The sequence below is a fragment of the Harpia harpyja genome, chromosome 15 (genome assembly GCF_026419915.1).
Source record: "Harpia harpyja isolate bHarHar1 chromosome 15, bHarHar1 primary haplotype, whole genome shotgun sequence".
Lineage (NCBI taxonomy): Eukaryota > Metazoa > Chordata > Aves > Accipitriformes > Accipitridae > Harpia > Harpia harpyja.
Genome location: NC_068954.1, coordinates 3,153,185 through 3,166,955, shown reverse-complemented (window position 1 = coordinate 3,166,955; position 13,771 = coordinate 3,153,185). Strand labels below are relative to the sequence as shown.

At 42.3% G+C, this 13,771-nt stretch overlaps 1 protein-coding gene across 2 annotated transcripts in view; it reads right to left on the bottom strand.

Annotated features, from left to right (window-relative positions):
• The window catches only part of MSRA (methionine sulfoxide reductase A), a 287,920-nt gene that overhangs the window by 17,553 nt on the left and 256,596 nt on the right, over positions 1-13,771 (bottom strand). The gene's annotated exons all lie outside the window — the stretch shown is intronic.

The following is a 13,771-nucleotide window of genomic DNA, read 5'->3' as shown; positions in this document are numbered from 1 at the left end:
AAATGGCAGCAAAGAACTGGTTTGAGTGTCACAGTGTGCTCAAAGGTGAAAATACAGAGGCTAATGCACAAACACAGACACTGCCTTGAGAAACAAAGGATATTCCCAAGGTGTTTTTGAGGCTCCAACCAATGCGGTCTGCATTACAGTTCAGCTGGATCAAATGCTGATCAAAAAAACCCCTGATTTCTGGATGGGAAAACACCCATCCAGCTTGGGCTATGGAAATGAGAGCATGTGGGGCTGACAGAGAAATAACATTTCTTCTGCTTGTAAAAGAGTAAATTTGATCTTGATGCAATGAAACACACATAAAATCACAAAAAGCCATCCCACAGAGTCACTTCTCCATACAAAGCTGCACTTTAAATCCTGTAGTTTAGAACAAATACCTTAGGTCAAGCAGGACTTTTTTTCTTAATGCAGATTTGTATCTGTAAGTACATCTGTAAGCATATAGATTTATGCCTCCTGGGACATGCCTAATGGGCTCTGAATTCACTCTGGCTCATTTCTTTGTAAAGCGTTGGCTATACAGTGGGAGAATTGAATAGGGTCTTTCACTGATGGATGTTTTTTCATTCTGAATTTAAATGTACAAACTGAGATCGTGGGTTATTATTGCCATGAGAAACAACAACAGAAAATGCAAGAGCCATAGATTAGGGCGTCAGTGACACAGAAACATTCAAGGACGGGATGAGCTAATTAATGTTACCCTCTGCCCTCTAAATTAGTCATATATTTACTTAAGTGCTTCTGCTCACCACTAGCCAAAGGGCAATGATGCAGGAACATGCAAAGAGGGTAACTCTGGCTGTCCTAGCTCCTTTTAGCCAACAAAGCCCATTTGGTAGCAAGGTATCCCTCCTTCTCTTTTATATGCTGTGATTCACTGCTGAGTTTGGGCTCTCAGAGAGGAGACTGCGATGTTGAACACCCCGGTGCTGGCTTAGCACATAGAAGAGAATGGGAAGAAGCCATTAGAAAGAGGGATGCTGAGCTCAGCATTATGGTTCATGAGAGCAGAAATCAAAGGCGTCTATGCCCAGGCATGAAAGTACCCCACCAGGAAAGCCTTCCCCTAGGTACAGCTAAAGAAACACAGGCTAAATCCATCCTTAAGAGCCGCCCAGGTGCCAGTGGAGCTCTACTGCAAAGCAAACCCACTTGTGGCACTCCAAAATATTAAAATATTAATAATGTCCACATTTTTAACCACTCGCATGCACTCGGATGAAGAACTGTCAAGTCGGGAACAGCTCAGTCTTTGAAACAATCTGGTGAAAAGTCCTAACTTTCCTGCCTTTTCAAAAAAATTCCAGCGACTGAAAGGGAAAAAAGGAGGAAAAAAAAAAAAAAAAAAGCCTTGTTCATGCTGTTACAGTTTAGGAACTGCTGGCATCCCTGTCTCCAAAAGGAAGGGGAGCTGAGAGCTGACTGCTCAACAGCTGAGAACGTGTGTTCTGGAAGCAGCACGCTTGAGCAGATGGTGAAATGATTACTGCCAGTAAATGTTAGAGCCCTCTTTTCCCCCCCCCCCCTTTTTTTTTTTAAACTTGAATTCTGAACAACAGGGGAAAAATAATTACAAAGAATACATGAAAGCAGCTTGATTTCCTTCCTTTTTCTTCTCTGAAAGTGTGTGTGTCTTGTTCCTCTCTAATACCTGACGCTGCAAAAGTGGATATTCGCTGGGCTTGCTGGATTAAAATCTAGCAACAAGCACTTTGTTCTGGTGAGTTTAACACGGCTGTTGTATTTAAAGCTGTGTCTTCACTGGAAAATAAGGAGGTGCAGGATCATGTGCTGTGTATAGGACCTTAAAAATGAGATACAAGGAAAAGGAGAAAGGCTGTAACTGTATATATCGTAGCCCGTGGGTCAGCCTTTAAATAGGCACTGTGCTGGGTTGTGGTGTTCCAATTAGTACTCGGGCTGAGCAATGGGAATTAGGCTTGGGCTATGCCTTTCCCTCACTTCATCAGGTGGTTTGGCTTTCCCTCTGAATCCTTCCTCTGCCAGCACCTCTCCAAGCTCTGCCGGCTGCAGACCCAGGTACCTCCATTGGTCTCCTGGTCCCAGCTCCCTCTCCGATGAGTCTGAGCAGCCCTAAACAATTTCTAATCCCATTAGCTCTCTTGTTCCCCTCTCTCCATCCCAACCTCCTCCTTTCTTTCCCCCCTTAAAATATCATTTCTTTCATTTTTGCCTTCTAGCCAGGCAGCTTGTCCCTCCTCATTGCACTGGGTGCCATTGTTTTAAAACCCCAGGAAAACCCAGCTCCCAAATTTGCAAAGAGCAAACATCAGCCGCGATGGTAAGGAACATCCCTGTCGCTTAGGTAGCGGTGGAAAGCAAGCTGCGGCAACAGGGCACGCGCAGTCAGAGCAGCACGACACTTACCCTGCAGCGTCTTTTGAAGGCTTCAGCTGTTAAATGCTGCGACATATCTCCCAAATGTGTGGGATTTAAAAAAAAAAAATGCCTGTAAATTAAGAAAGGCTAGGGAAATTTCCACAGGGAGATAAAAAAAAAAAAAGGCAGAACATGCGCAAAAGACGCCCCCTTACCAAATTTCAGATCTCTGCTCTGCAGCAGGGAGGTATCAGGGCTCCTTGTAGACAGGCTGGGAGAAATATTTTAGTATTGAAAACAACATGTTTTTCTCCAGCTTCCTTCTCTGAACAATTTTGGCTGGATCTTTAAAAATATCAGTCTGAGGAGACAGAAAACTGGCATGGAAAATTTCACCCCCCAAATTAATGTTTGCTAAAGTATCAATCAACTGAGGAAAAGACTTCTGAGAGGAACTGTCAGACATCCCTAAAATGGGGAGCACCCAGCTCCACCTGCAAGACTGAGGTTGGAAGTAACTTCTTCTCTTTCACCCATTCACTACTTTAGCAGTCAACTTCTGTTAGCGCAGAAACATTTTTTTTATTGTAACCGTACATTTTTTTGATGTAGCCAGTAAAAGGTGACTGGTGGGGGGGGTAGCTTCATCTAACTCCTCGACAAGAGACATCTCAACAGCTACATGCTCGGGACCTCCTGCATAACCTGAACTTAGGATAACGGTCTACTCCACAATCAATGTCAATGGATACCCACCTCCAGCGAGTCGTTCAGCCCTCCTAAAATTTGCCTTGCCATCCAGAGGTGCCTATACTGCTCCATTGACTACAGAAGATCCCATCATTTCTTTATTCCTGTGTTACGTGCCTCAGTTAGGTGCCAAAATTTCTGATGGTGACTCCAGGTCAAAGCAAATCAAATCTGCAATTAGAAGACTGAGACTTCCCTAGGTATTTCTTTGTGACTGTACAGGAAAATGAATGGTCAAAATCTACTAAATTCTCAAAGATTATTATTATTATTAGCCATGAAACTCTCTTTGAAAGTCAGGCATGATTTTTCAAGGTGAAACCTAATAGTAGTTAAAGAATAAGATTTTAATTTCAGTTATAATAATTTTGAGGCTTTGTAGGGATATTTTCAATTACAATCACAGCGCTTATCCCTTGACAGTTTCCAGGAAAGAAAAGAGAGGAATAATTGAAATGTTGCATCTTCATTCAAAGACTCCACCACTTACCAAACAAAACTGAAATGAAGGGTGCCCAGAAAGTCAGCAGTGGACGATTGCATGAATACTTCTCTCCTTGAGATACAGCACTTGTATCAAGGACATACACCATCAATAACGACAACAGCAGCATTTGTCTTTGCAATTTAACTGTATTCAGAGCCCGCTACTCAAATGCTTACTTAAATAGTAATAGCATAAATGGAGTTGCATAGACACCGGTCCTTGTAGTTAGGCGATACTAGCTTTTGAGTTCAAAGGCTGAGCATTTTAGCTGTGTAATAATGGATAATATTATAAAGCATTGTGTTGAAAAGCAAATATTCCTATACATGAAAATATCCTGTTCCCACAGAGCAGGAACCTGGCTTTCTCTTTCTTCTGTATTCTATCACTGTGATTTGAAGAAAAACACTTGTGACACTTGTGGGATAGCACTTCGTGCTAAGTTACTAGGGAACAGGACAGGTTTGGGGCTGTTTTTTTTAATTTGTTATTACAGCTAACTGAGGACATTTAGATTTAAGTTCGACAGCACAAAACCAGATGACACAGGAATACTTTAAATGCATATATGAAATACCTGAGCATTTCTTGGCTGATCGATAGAATAAAAATCAATAGCAACTGAGGAAGTATGCAAGGGATTTAATTCGATTTGAAAATGACACATTTTCAAGGTGATGTCCACGTTCACCAGGAGTGGCAAAGAACTTGTTGGGCCCAGAAACAGCTCTGAATATCTGTTTTGTCATCCTATCTTAAAGCACATTTGCTGAAAACCCCCTCTGCCTGCCCATTAAAAGTGTTTGCCTTCAGCTACTGAAGGTTTCTTATTATCTTCTCTGAGCCTGGCTTGGTGAAAGGCAAATACCCCACAGTTCTTTCTTTACAGAGTTTATGAAGTGATACCGTGTTCATCAAGAACAAGGCCAAACTGTACTCCAAGACCTCTGTACAACCCCAAAGGTGTGATATTGTTTTCATGATTCCCCCGAGTGCATTCAGGAGCCGTGTAAAGTAAATGTGCCTGCTACGGCTGTCTTGACAAGCCCATGCTGTCTAATGCCTATTTCACAGGATTACAAAGTGAGGCTTACAGACCTTATTAAAAATATCACCAAAAAAAGTTGCTGTCAAATTCTTTGTGGTAAAAATTAATTTGTGACCCCACAAAGTCAACACAAGATTTATGAGTCTGTAGATGAGAAGTTGGGGCAGGCCCTTTCCTACCTGTCCCCCTATTTGCCCACTTGTAAAACAGATGTTACAGCATCTCTACCTACAGAAGAGATGCTTCACAGCTAAATTGTGTAATATGAGGATACCGCTCGACCTCGTGAGTGCCTCAGAATTGCCTGGCCTGGTGAGGAGTCTCAGGAGATGCAACCAAGATGACTACACATCTTTTTGCTGGAAAAAGCGATGTCTCTCACGCCAACCTTCCACTTTCCTTCCCTCTAGTTAGGATGCATCCCATCCCTTATCATGACAGAAAACCCAGAAAGGCTGAAGCTGAGTGAGCCGAGCATTACCGAAAGGATAATCCTGTTACCTCTGCAACGACAACTCCTAAGCAGCAGCTCCTGGGACCTTAAGGAGGTATTTTAACTTTCAGTAGAGCTTTGCTCTTCACCTTTATCTAGTTAGTGCTTCTGAAGTGCTTTGAGAACCTGGGGCAAAAAGTACAATATGAAGCTTAGACTAATTCCATATTGGCCTATTGTATCTGGCCTCTTAATGAGTATAATTTATAGAATTCCACTAACATAAATGCATTCCAGCCATCCCTGCCCCCAAAAAGGAATCAATTGAGGGAAAATGGTCCATGACAGGAAAGAATGAGAGATCGATTAAATATTTAAAGTGTTACTGTAAATGAACAAGACGCACAAGCCAGGTCAGTAATGAGCTTCCCTCTAAGCCACTGGGAACTTACATTAATGCTGCACTTGACTCCTGCAGGTCTCTCCCACGCGCCAGCAAAACTCTTACAAGTTGCCAAGCAGACACATCGTATAAAGTAGTGTGTTAGGCTACGTGCGTGCGTGCGTGTGTGTGCAAGATGGAGAGCGATTTAACTGCTTCTGCACTTCCAGCGCAGTAAAACAGGAGAAGACAAGAATCAGAAATAGGTTTCCTTTGGGACTGGGACAGACTTCTAGCAACAAGGTAATCAAGTTCGCATAAAAGATTCTGATTCTGTTAAAGAAATTTCACAAAACATAGAATAAATAGATTATTTAGGTTGAGACTCCTTACCATTTGGAAAGAAGAGATGCTGGAATTAACACTCACTTCACCTTATTTTTTCCAAAGGAATTCATTATATTACATGTATAAACTATGTCCTCCACTTAGTATACTCCAGCTACAGAGGAAAGGCCACAATAAATACAAAAACCCCAGCCTTATTCCAGGTGACTAAGATGATGGCCTTGGCTCCTGTGACATTTAAGCTCAGTTCAGACTGCCAAATATAGAAGAGGCACACATTGGGTCCCTAAATATTCAGCATACATAAGCAGACATAACATATCTGACAGATTGCTAAAATACATCACTTTAAGCAATATTAGCATCCATGGGAGTTTCCAAGAATGGACAGAGTTAATAGTCCTTCTTAATTTTGTGAAAAATTTTGACTGAACAGCTCTGTTGTGACTTCTAATACTAGAAATACTTAAGTATTTGATTTCACGCCAGATGGGAAACTATTTGTGATTAAAGATGCTAATTAGTACAAGGACTCTGGCTAAAAGAAAGATGACAGAAAAACACCCTAAATTAGAGCAAGATTAGACCAGAGGAAGATTAAAATTAGAGTTCCTCAAGGAACATTCTTAGGACTAATCCTGTTTCATATGTTCATTCACTACTTTGACACAGAACAATAGAAATCAGTTGACAAAATATGCACATGCAAAATGCCACCATGGCATCACACAGTTTGCACAGACTTTTGCAAGTCATCCTACTGTCCCACAACAGAAACAGCTACATTTCCAGCTTTCCTGATGCATATTTGCCCAATCTTTTCTCATCTCTGATCATTCGTGTTGCTCTACTCTACATCCCCACCAGCTGACCTGTTTTTTTGAAGGACATCACCCAGAACCATGCACGGCAAAACAGCTATGGCTTAGTGAGAGCTGAATAAATCAGGTTTACTGCATATGGCGTGTAGGCTAACTTAATAAATATACATCCTAGAATGTATTTGCATGTTTTTTCCAAGAACACGGCATTGTTGGGTGCTATTCACCATACTCATCCTAAATCTGTTCCTATAAAATAACCTCCTAGCCTTGCTGTTTTCCACTCCAAATACATGCAGTTAAATTCGCTTGCTTAAACCAGAGCCCTGTGCAATTCCATTCAATGCATCTCTCTACTTTGACACAAACAAATGTCAAAACTATTGTTAACTTCTCTGACTACAGCTTTCCAGCAAATTTCATACAGACTTTACAGTAGTTTCATGTAGACCTTGTTGCCTTAGCTTGCTTACAAGGATGTCATGAGGGTCAGTGTCAAAAGCTTTCTTGCACAAAGATATATGACACCTACTACTTCTCTTCTGTCCACAAGGCTTTTTATCCTGTCACAGAAGGAAATTAGATTAGTTTGATGTCATTTGTTCTTGACAAGTCCATGTTCACTGTTACTTAGGTCCTTGTTATCTTCTGGGTGCTTAAAAAGGCTTTGATTATTTGTGCCAGTATATTTCTAGGAATTAACTTAGAGTGGTTGATTTCTACATTGTAAGGTCCTCCTTTCCCATTTAGTATTAAGACAGGCACCAAATCTGCCTTTTTCCAGTCCCCCAGTACCTCACCTGTCCTCTGCAAGTTCCAGCCACTTCTAACTGCTAACAGCTCTCAGATCAATACAAAGAGAACTGGAATATCATAGAAAAAAAAAAACAACAGACAACTACTCTTCAAGAGTGAAGCACATAGAAATGGATTAAAATAGAAGACCTCAAATCCAGACCTGAAAAGCAAGATCTTCAGCTATTAAAACAAAGCTAAGAAGGAGAGAACCCCCTTTTTGGGGTAACATTTGATATGGTGACCTTGAAGTTATCACTGCTTCCTTTGCTATCAGCCACATCTGCTCTAAGGGAACTAGGAACCCTTCCTTTCAAATTTTCTAATTAATTAACATAAGTTACATTCAAAGATATTGTTCTCAGCCTATACTTACCTTGAAGCATATTGTGTCTACCCAAAGAACCCCATTAGCTCCTGAAAGATGTTTTATTCAATTATATCTACAGAGCTAATAACACATAATATGGCTACAGCCATACCAGTAAATTAAACTGTGCCAGGGCACGGACAGAGGAACTCGATCATCAGTACTGCTAAGCTTTTATAGCAGCCCATGGCATGCTTTTAGCCCACAGCAACTAACACTCTTTCCCATGCTTTCCAATCACGGTTTCAGAGAGCGTGGGCTAGGGATCATTCCCAAAGGCAGTTGCAAGTGGCCACCCTGTTTCCGAAAGTAAAGGACTTTAATAATATGAATGAAGCCAGACTTCAAGCTTTGCCCCACTGACATGATGCACCTATTCATAAGACAAGTGCAATCCAGGGATGCAATCATTCAAGAAGTCTCTAGAAGAGAGAGAGGTAGGTTAATCATTCCTCCCACGACAAGGTATACCACAGCAGCCTGCTAGTGTGACTGTCTAGAGTATTTCCTACGTGGTTTATTCACATTACAGAACTTTTACACAGCATAATTTTTAGAGGCTATTTTGGGGCATCTCTTAATCCGTTCCATATCAGCACTGTTGTGGGGTTTTTTTTCCACTTGTACATTATCAAGCAGCTTAAAACATTATTCCATTAATTTATCTGCTGATGACATGAGCTTGGGTAAGCAGTCTTAAGTCATTTTTCATTGTGATGACACTTTGGCTCTGGTATTTACATCCATCTTCTGCCATTAAATGATATTTGCAGCTAAACCCTTCAGAATTATGTGATTTATACCTCTACGATATCTATGTGTCTTATGAGCTGATCTCCGCTGTTAGTAGGTGCTGCTAAACCACAGCCTGCATGGCAGGCTGCCTACTTGCCAAGATTTGGGGATAAAACTGGCTATCAAGAGCAGCATTTTTGGCAAGCCAGCTGGACCTATCCAAGGATCCAAGCATTCACAGTCTTCCGACGCTGACCCTCTCCCCCTGCTCTTCGGCAGCAGAACATTATACTTCACTCTAGGCCAATTTGTCCCATCTTGTTGCCTATTCATTGCTCCATTCAAATATTTGTGCTGTATCAGGGAATCTGCAGCCTTACTCTTGCCCCAGCTATCAACGTGGCACACAGCACCCTGCGACATATCTGCACATAAGGACATGTTTGTCAAAGTGGCAACACAGATGAAAAGCTCACTCAAGCTCCTGGTGTAAGTACATCTCTAACCCTCCATGGTTTCAACCTCCCAAGTCATCTACGATCAGCTTTGTTGTGCCGTGATTTTGTAGAGGTTGGCATAAAGAATTAGTCCAACAGGCAGTGACTGACAGTTTTCTTCTAAAAAACCGTACCATCTGGCAAAGAAGAATTGCCATACCATGTTATCCTAGTCCTCTAAAGCATTTTTGTACTCTGTCCAAGGCCAATGAGCAATCAGCAGATGTGGACAGAGAGAATCTGAACCACAGATGTGGCTAAACTGGCCATGAAGATACATAGGCCGTAAATTTAAAAAAAAAAAAAAGTAAAAAAAAAAATCTTTTACTCTTGGATAAATGAAGTTAGGAAATAGCCTCCCAATGGGAATAGCTCAGAAAAACCTCACTAGATGTTAAATGGGACTCAATTTGTTTATGGGAAGGATTCAATGAGATGGTTGCCCAGAATAACAAGGAACCAGATTAGATGACCTAGGGAATCCTTTCCAGACCCAAGTTTCTGTTCTCTTTAAACTATGCGCACGGAAAATGCAGTGCTCATTTCTGAAAGGAAAATGTGTTTTCCTGTAGCTTTGACATGCATACAGGACTCTCTTTATCCCATCTGCAGCAGTTCAGAGAGCTATTTAATGTGTTAAATGCTGCTAAACTATGTCACCTATGGCATTTTTCTGCTTTCCAGTAGATGAAAAGGCTTCTGTTCAAAAAGAAAACTGCAATATGTGCTGCATGAAATGCCAGCTGGGGGTGGAAGAAGAGAATGTAGTGATGGCAGATACTTGATTTAGCTCTGCATCAATAAAACATCCAGATTTATAAGACAGAATGTGATGGAAAATGTCTTAATGGAACTACATTTGTAACAGTACATTGGTTCACTCACCTGTAATTACTTCAAAGATGCTCTGCTCTATTCCTTGTGACACCAGCAAATTTAATGTGGCAGTCTCAGTCTTTCTTATTTAGCCACTAGCAAGTTCATACATCAGACACATGCACCAGGTCTTCAACATACTAATGATTCCTTGAGCAGATACTTGGTGAAGTATTGCAGTATCAATACTTAAGCTCTGTGAATGCATAAGGTGTCTCTGAATTTCTGTGTTAAAAAAAGGACATTTTGCATTTACAAGAAAGGAGTGATGTTTACAGTGCTGGATAGTGTGTATTCTTACAAACAAAGAATTAAGGGCCAAATCTTGAATTCAGACTTAGATCTCACCCACTCAAAGCTGTCACTGAAATAGGCGTGCCAAGTAATGAACTTAATGGTTTTCAGGCAAACTTCCATTGGATTCAGTTAGGAAATAAGACCCATAAGGTTTGGCCCAGCAACCATTTTGCTACTCTAAAAGCTTGTCAAGATCTGAGTGAGGACTTCCATATCTGGCCCTATTAATTGGGTCATATTTTCAAAATCTCTACTCATATTTCTCTTTTTTTCCTCAATCACACAGTTGTATTGAAGCTAAGTGGGTTACGTTCAGCTGGTTTTTGACTATTCATATGTGGTCTATTAATCAATAGCAAATATCATCAGGTCATTTGAATTGACTCTATCAGTCAGTGTGGATCAAATGACACACAACAAATTGTTCCCTTTAGATAAACTGATCCTTTGAATGTACCAAAAGAAAGATTGTTTCTCTTCACAATAGTATCTTAGCAAAAGCACTTTTTTAACTTACAACTTACAAAAACTAACTCAGCCTCAATATCCTTGGAGATCAGTGAAGCATCATACGAAACATCACATTACTCAAAAAAGAAAACTGCCTGTAAAACAAGCTGAGGTGCTAACATCAGCTGAACAAAGGAGTACGTGCCGCCGTAACAGATGGTCCTGCTCAGACCTCTCCCCATCACTCTTGTTCACGCACTCCCAATTTCCTCAGGTCGGTGCTGGTGCTCTTCTTGCCTTCTGGTCAACTTGCCCAGGGAATTGTATCAGTGGAAAACTAACTCACAAAAGAATACAACATTTTCTGCCAGTTTAGATCTCTGAATTGGCTCGGCACAGTCTCACATGAGTGGTAGTGAAAAAGAAGGGGTGGAAGGGGACAGCAGAAGAGAGGAGAAGTCAGAATCGCCTCTTCCAACAGCAGACGGTTGGGCGAGTTGCTTGACTGTGACGTGCGACTGCACCTGAAGCGTCTGTTGTTCCTCCTCCTCCTCCTCCTCCTCTTTTCGCTGCGGCTCAGACGTAGGGCCTTTGATGTCAGCGGAGTTATTTTGGTGCAAACTAGGCGTGAAGGGAAAACAAGCCACGGTGTCCTACATAGCAGTCTGCTGGCAGAGGTAGTGATAGTACTGAAGAGTCCTGACTCAGAGCCTCAACGTTTCACAATCACAGAAATTTCTTCTCCAAAGTTTACATCACATGACAGCTTTTTGGCCTTATTATTTCAATACCTGGCAATCAGTCATTGCAGCTGCTGCAGCTCCCGTCTTTGTCAGGAGTATAAATATAGCAGAAGACAAGATCCAAGATACTACCAGTGACCAGAAAATAACTATGGCTTCATAAAAGAAATTATTACTTTCTTCTTATTGTATTTTAATGGAAGGATGTTACTGACAGTGGGGTGTTTTACTTTGTTCTTGCTGTAGGGTTTTTTTTCACATGATAATAGTGTAGCCTCTCAACCAGCCTTTAAAGGTTTGTGGTAGCAAAGTAAACCTGAAGCCTTCCTTTCTCCTTTACTTGCCACAGCCACATCCAAGCAGGGTTCAGGGCAAACATTCCTCCTCTGGTCTGGCCAGGCTTCCCTATGGCATCTAAATCTCTCCTTATCCCGTGTTGTCAGCCACCATGAGGTCTTGTAAATCTTGCTGAGGAGTGGCACCAGGCTCCAGGTCCTCACATTATGGAGGTTCCTGATCTTTAGCAGAAGACCTGGACTGTGCCTGTCCCAGAACATGCAGTAAGACATCAGAGCAAAGCTCTCAATGGCTGGGATTTGCTAGTGAGCACTTGGGCAGACAGCCTGAGCGAGAGCTCTCCATCCCAACCTGGTCAACCAGGCGGATCCTCAAAGCCTGTTCCACTGTGCCTGAAAAGCGCTGGGGTCAATGAGATCCACAGAGAAGGGTCCCTCACTCCTTCTTAAGTCTGCTCCAAATCTCCAAGAGAAGAACTCTTCCCTGCCAGAAAGCAGGTGATACATTTCTCAGAGCTGTGCTTCCTCTCCAAGGTGAGGCAGGAGCACATTTTGTGATCCAGCTACTGAAGGAGTAGGATACACAACTCAATGAAGAAAGAATGATGATAACCTGAATGTCGCAATCTTCCAGCACCTGCAGCTCATCCTTTTCCTCCTAACACCTTTGGAAAAGGAAGGATTGGCAGCCTGGGAACTCAGGTTCCCTTCCTAACCTGAAGATCTCATCTCCTGCTCCAGTCACCTCCAAACCTGCCTCCTGCCTGGCTTTCTCTGATCACACCAAGGGAGATTGACGCTTGCTTTTTCCACACCTCATCATGTTTAGGCTGAGGGAAAGGCACACCCTTCCTCCTGTCACATGAACCAGAACTCCAGAAAAGCTGTAACAAAGTCTACATCCTCCAATACAGTTATCAAAATGCCAGTAAAGCAGCCATGGCCACCAAGGTGTGACAGCGATGGACACTAGGTGAGGATCCAGCTTAGATGGATGCCATCAGAGCAATAGGCTGGGTGGACCTTTGGTCAGACCCAACACATCTGGTCCTATGTTTTTATGCAGTTTGTACAATTTCAGCCTTCCAGAACAACAGATTGGGTGAATGAAAATTGGCCACACGATGGTAGAAAGCCGTTCGCCAATTGCCTGCCCGCAGAACAGACCTGATTCTAACCCGATTCCTGCTTGGTTTAGGTCTACAGCTATAGACACAATTATTCCAGGTCTGCATAGGTAGAAAGCGCCAGGGACTCTGAAAATGCCTTAAATATCCATTAAAACCCATTTGTGCACATTCCAGTCTCCTCTCCACACCTACCCAGACATTTTATTGATCTGCTAAGAATACTTATTATGGGGAGTGGTCTTGGGAGACAGATGTAAATATGTTTCTGTGGGTATGTGGTTTTGTGCAAATTTCAATACATGTAGTAGCCTTATATCTCCTGAAGTTCCCCAAAAATAATCTCACTTATCTTTTCCCTACAGCCAAGACACTTCTGTCTCTTGGTCAGTCCTGCTTCGTACCAAAGGGTTGGTACTCTGACAGCGTCTTCGTGGGTGTTTGGTACACAAAGAAGGTCTGGAGGTGAGGAAAAAGCCCCAGTGCTCTGAGAGCACAAGGATGAGAGCGTGCTTACCTATTCAAAAGGGAAGAGAGCTGCCATCGTAGTTCACGGTCCCCACCAACCTTCCCATGTTCGAGCAGAGAGGTGCTCACACAGACACCTTCCCCGCAGCATAGAAAATAACTCACACCCCCAAACGCAGCTTTACAAGTCTGCCAGCGAGCACAGGGGAATGGACACCAAGAGCGACAGTCTTGCCATCATTTGCAGCACCGCCTCAGCACTCCACCTCTGCCAAGTGCTGTGCATTGATTTTGGATTTTATTATTTAAAGTGGATCTTCCATCTGCAAGGCTGTGCAGACTTGTGACTTTTACACCTGAGGTGCTGGAGCTGGAAGATGGTAGCACAGCCAGAAAGGCAGATTACAGAGCAAGCCGGCGACACTCCACCTAGGATGCCTGCTGTGAATCCACTTTTTTCTTTTAAGAAGTTATAAGAGGAAACATTTGC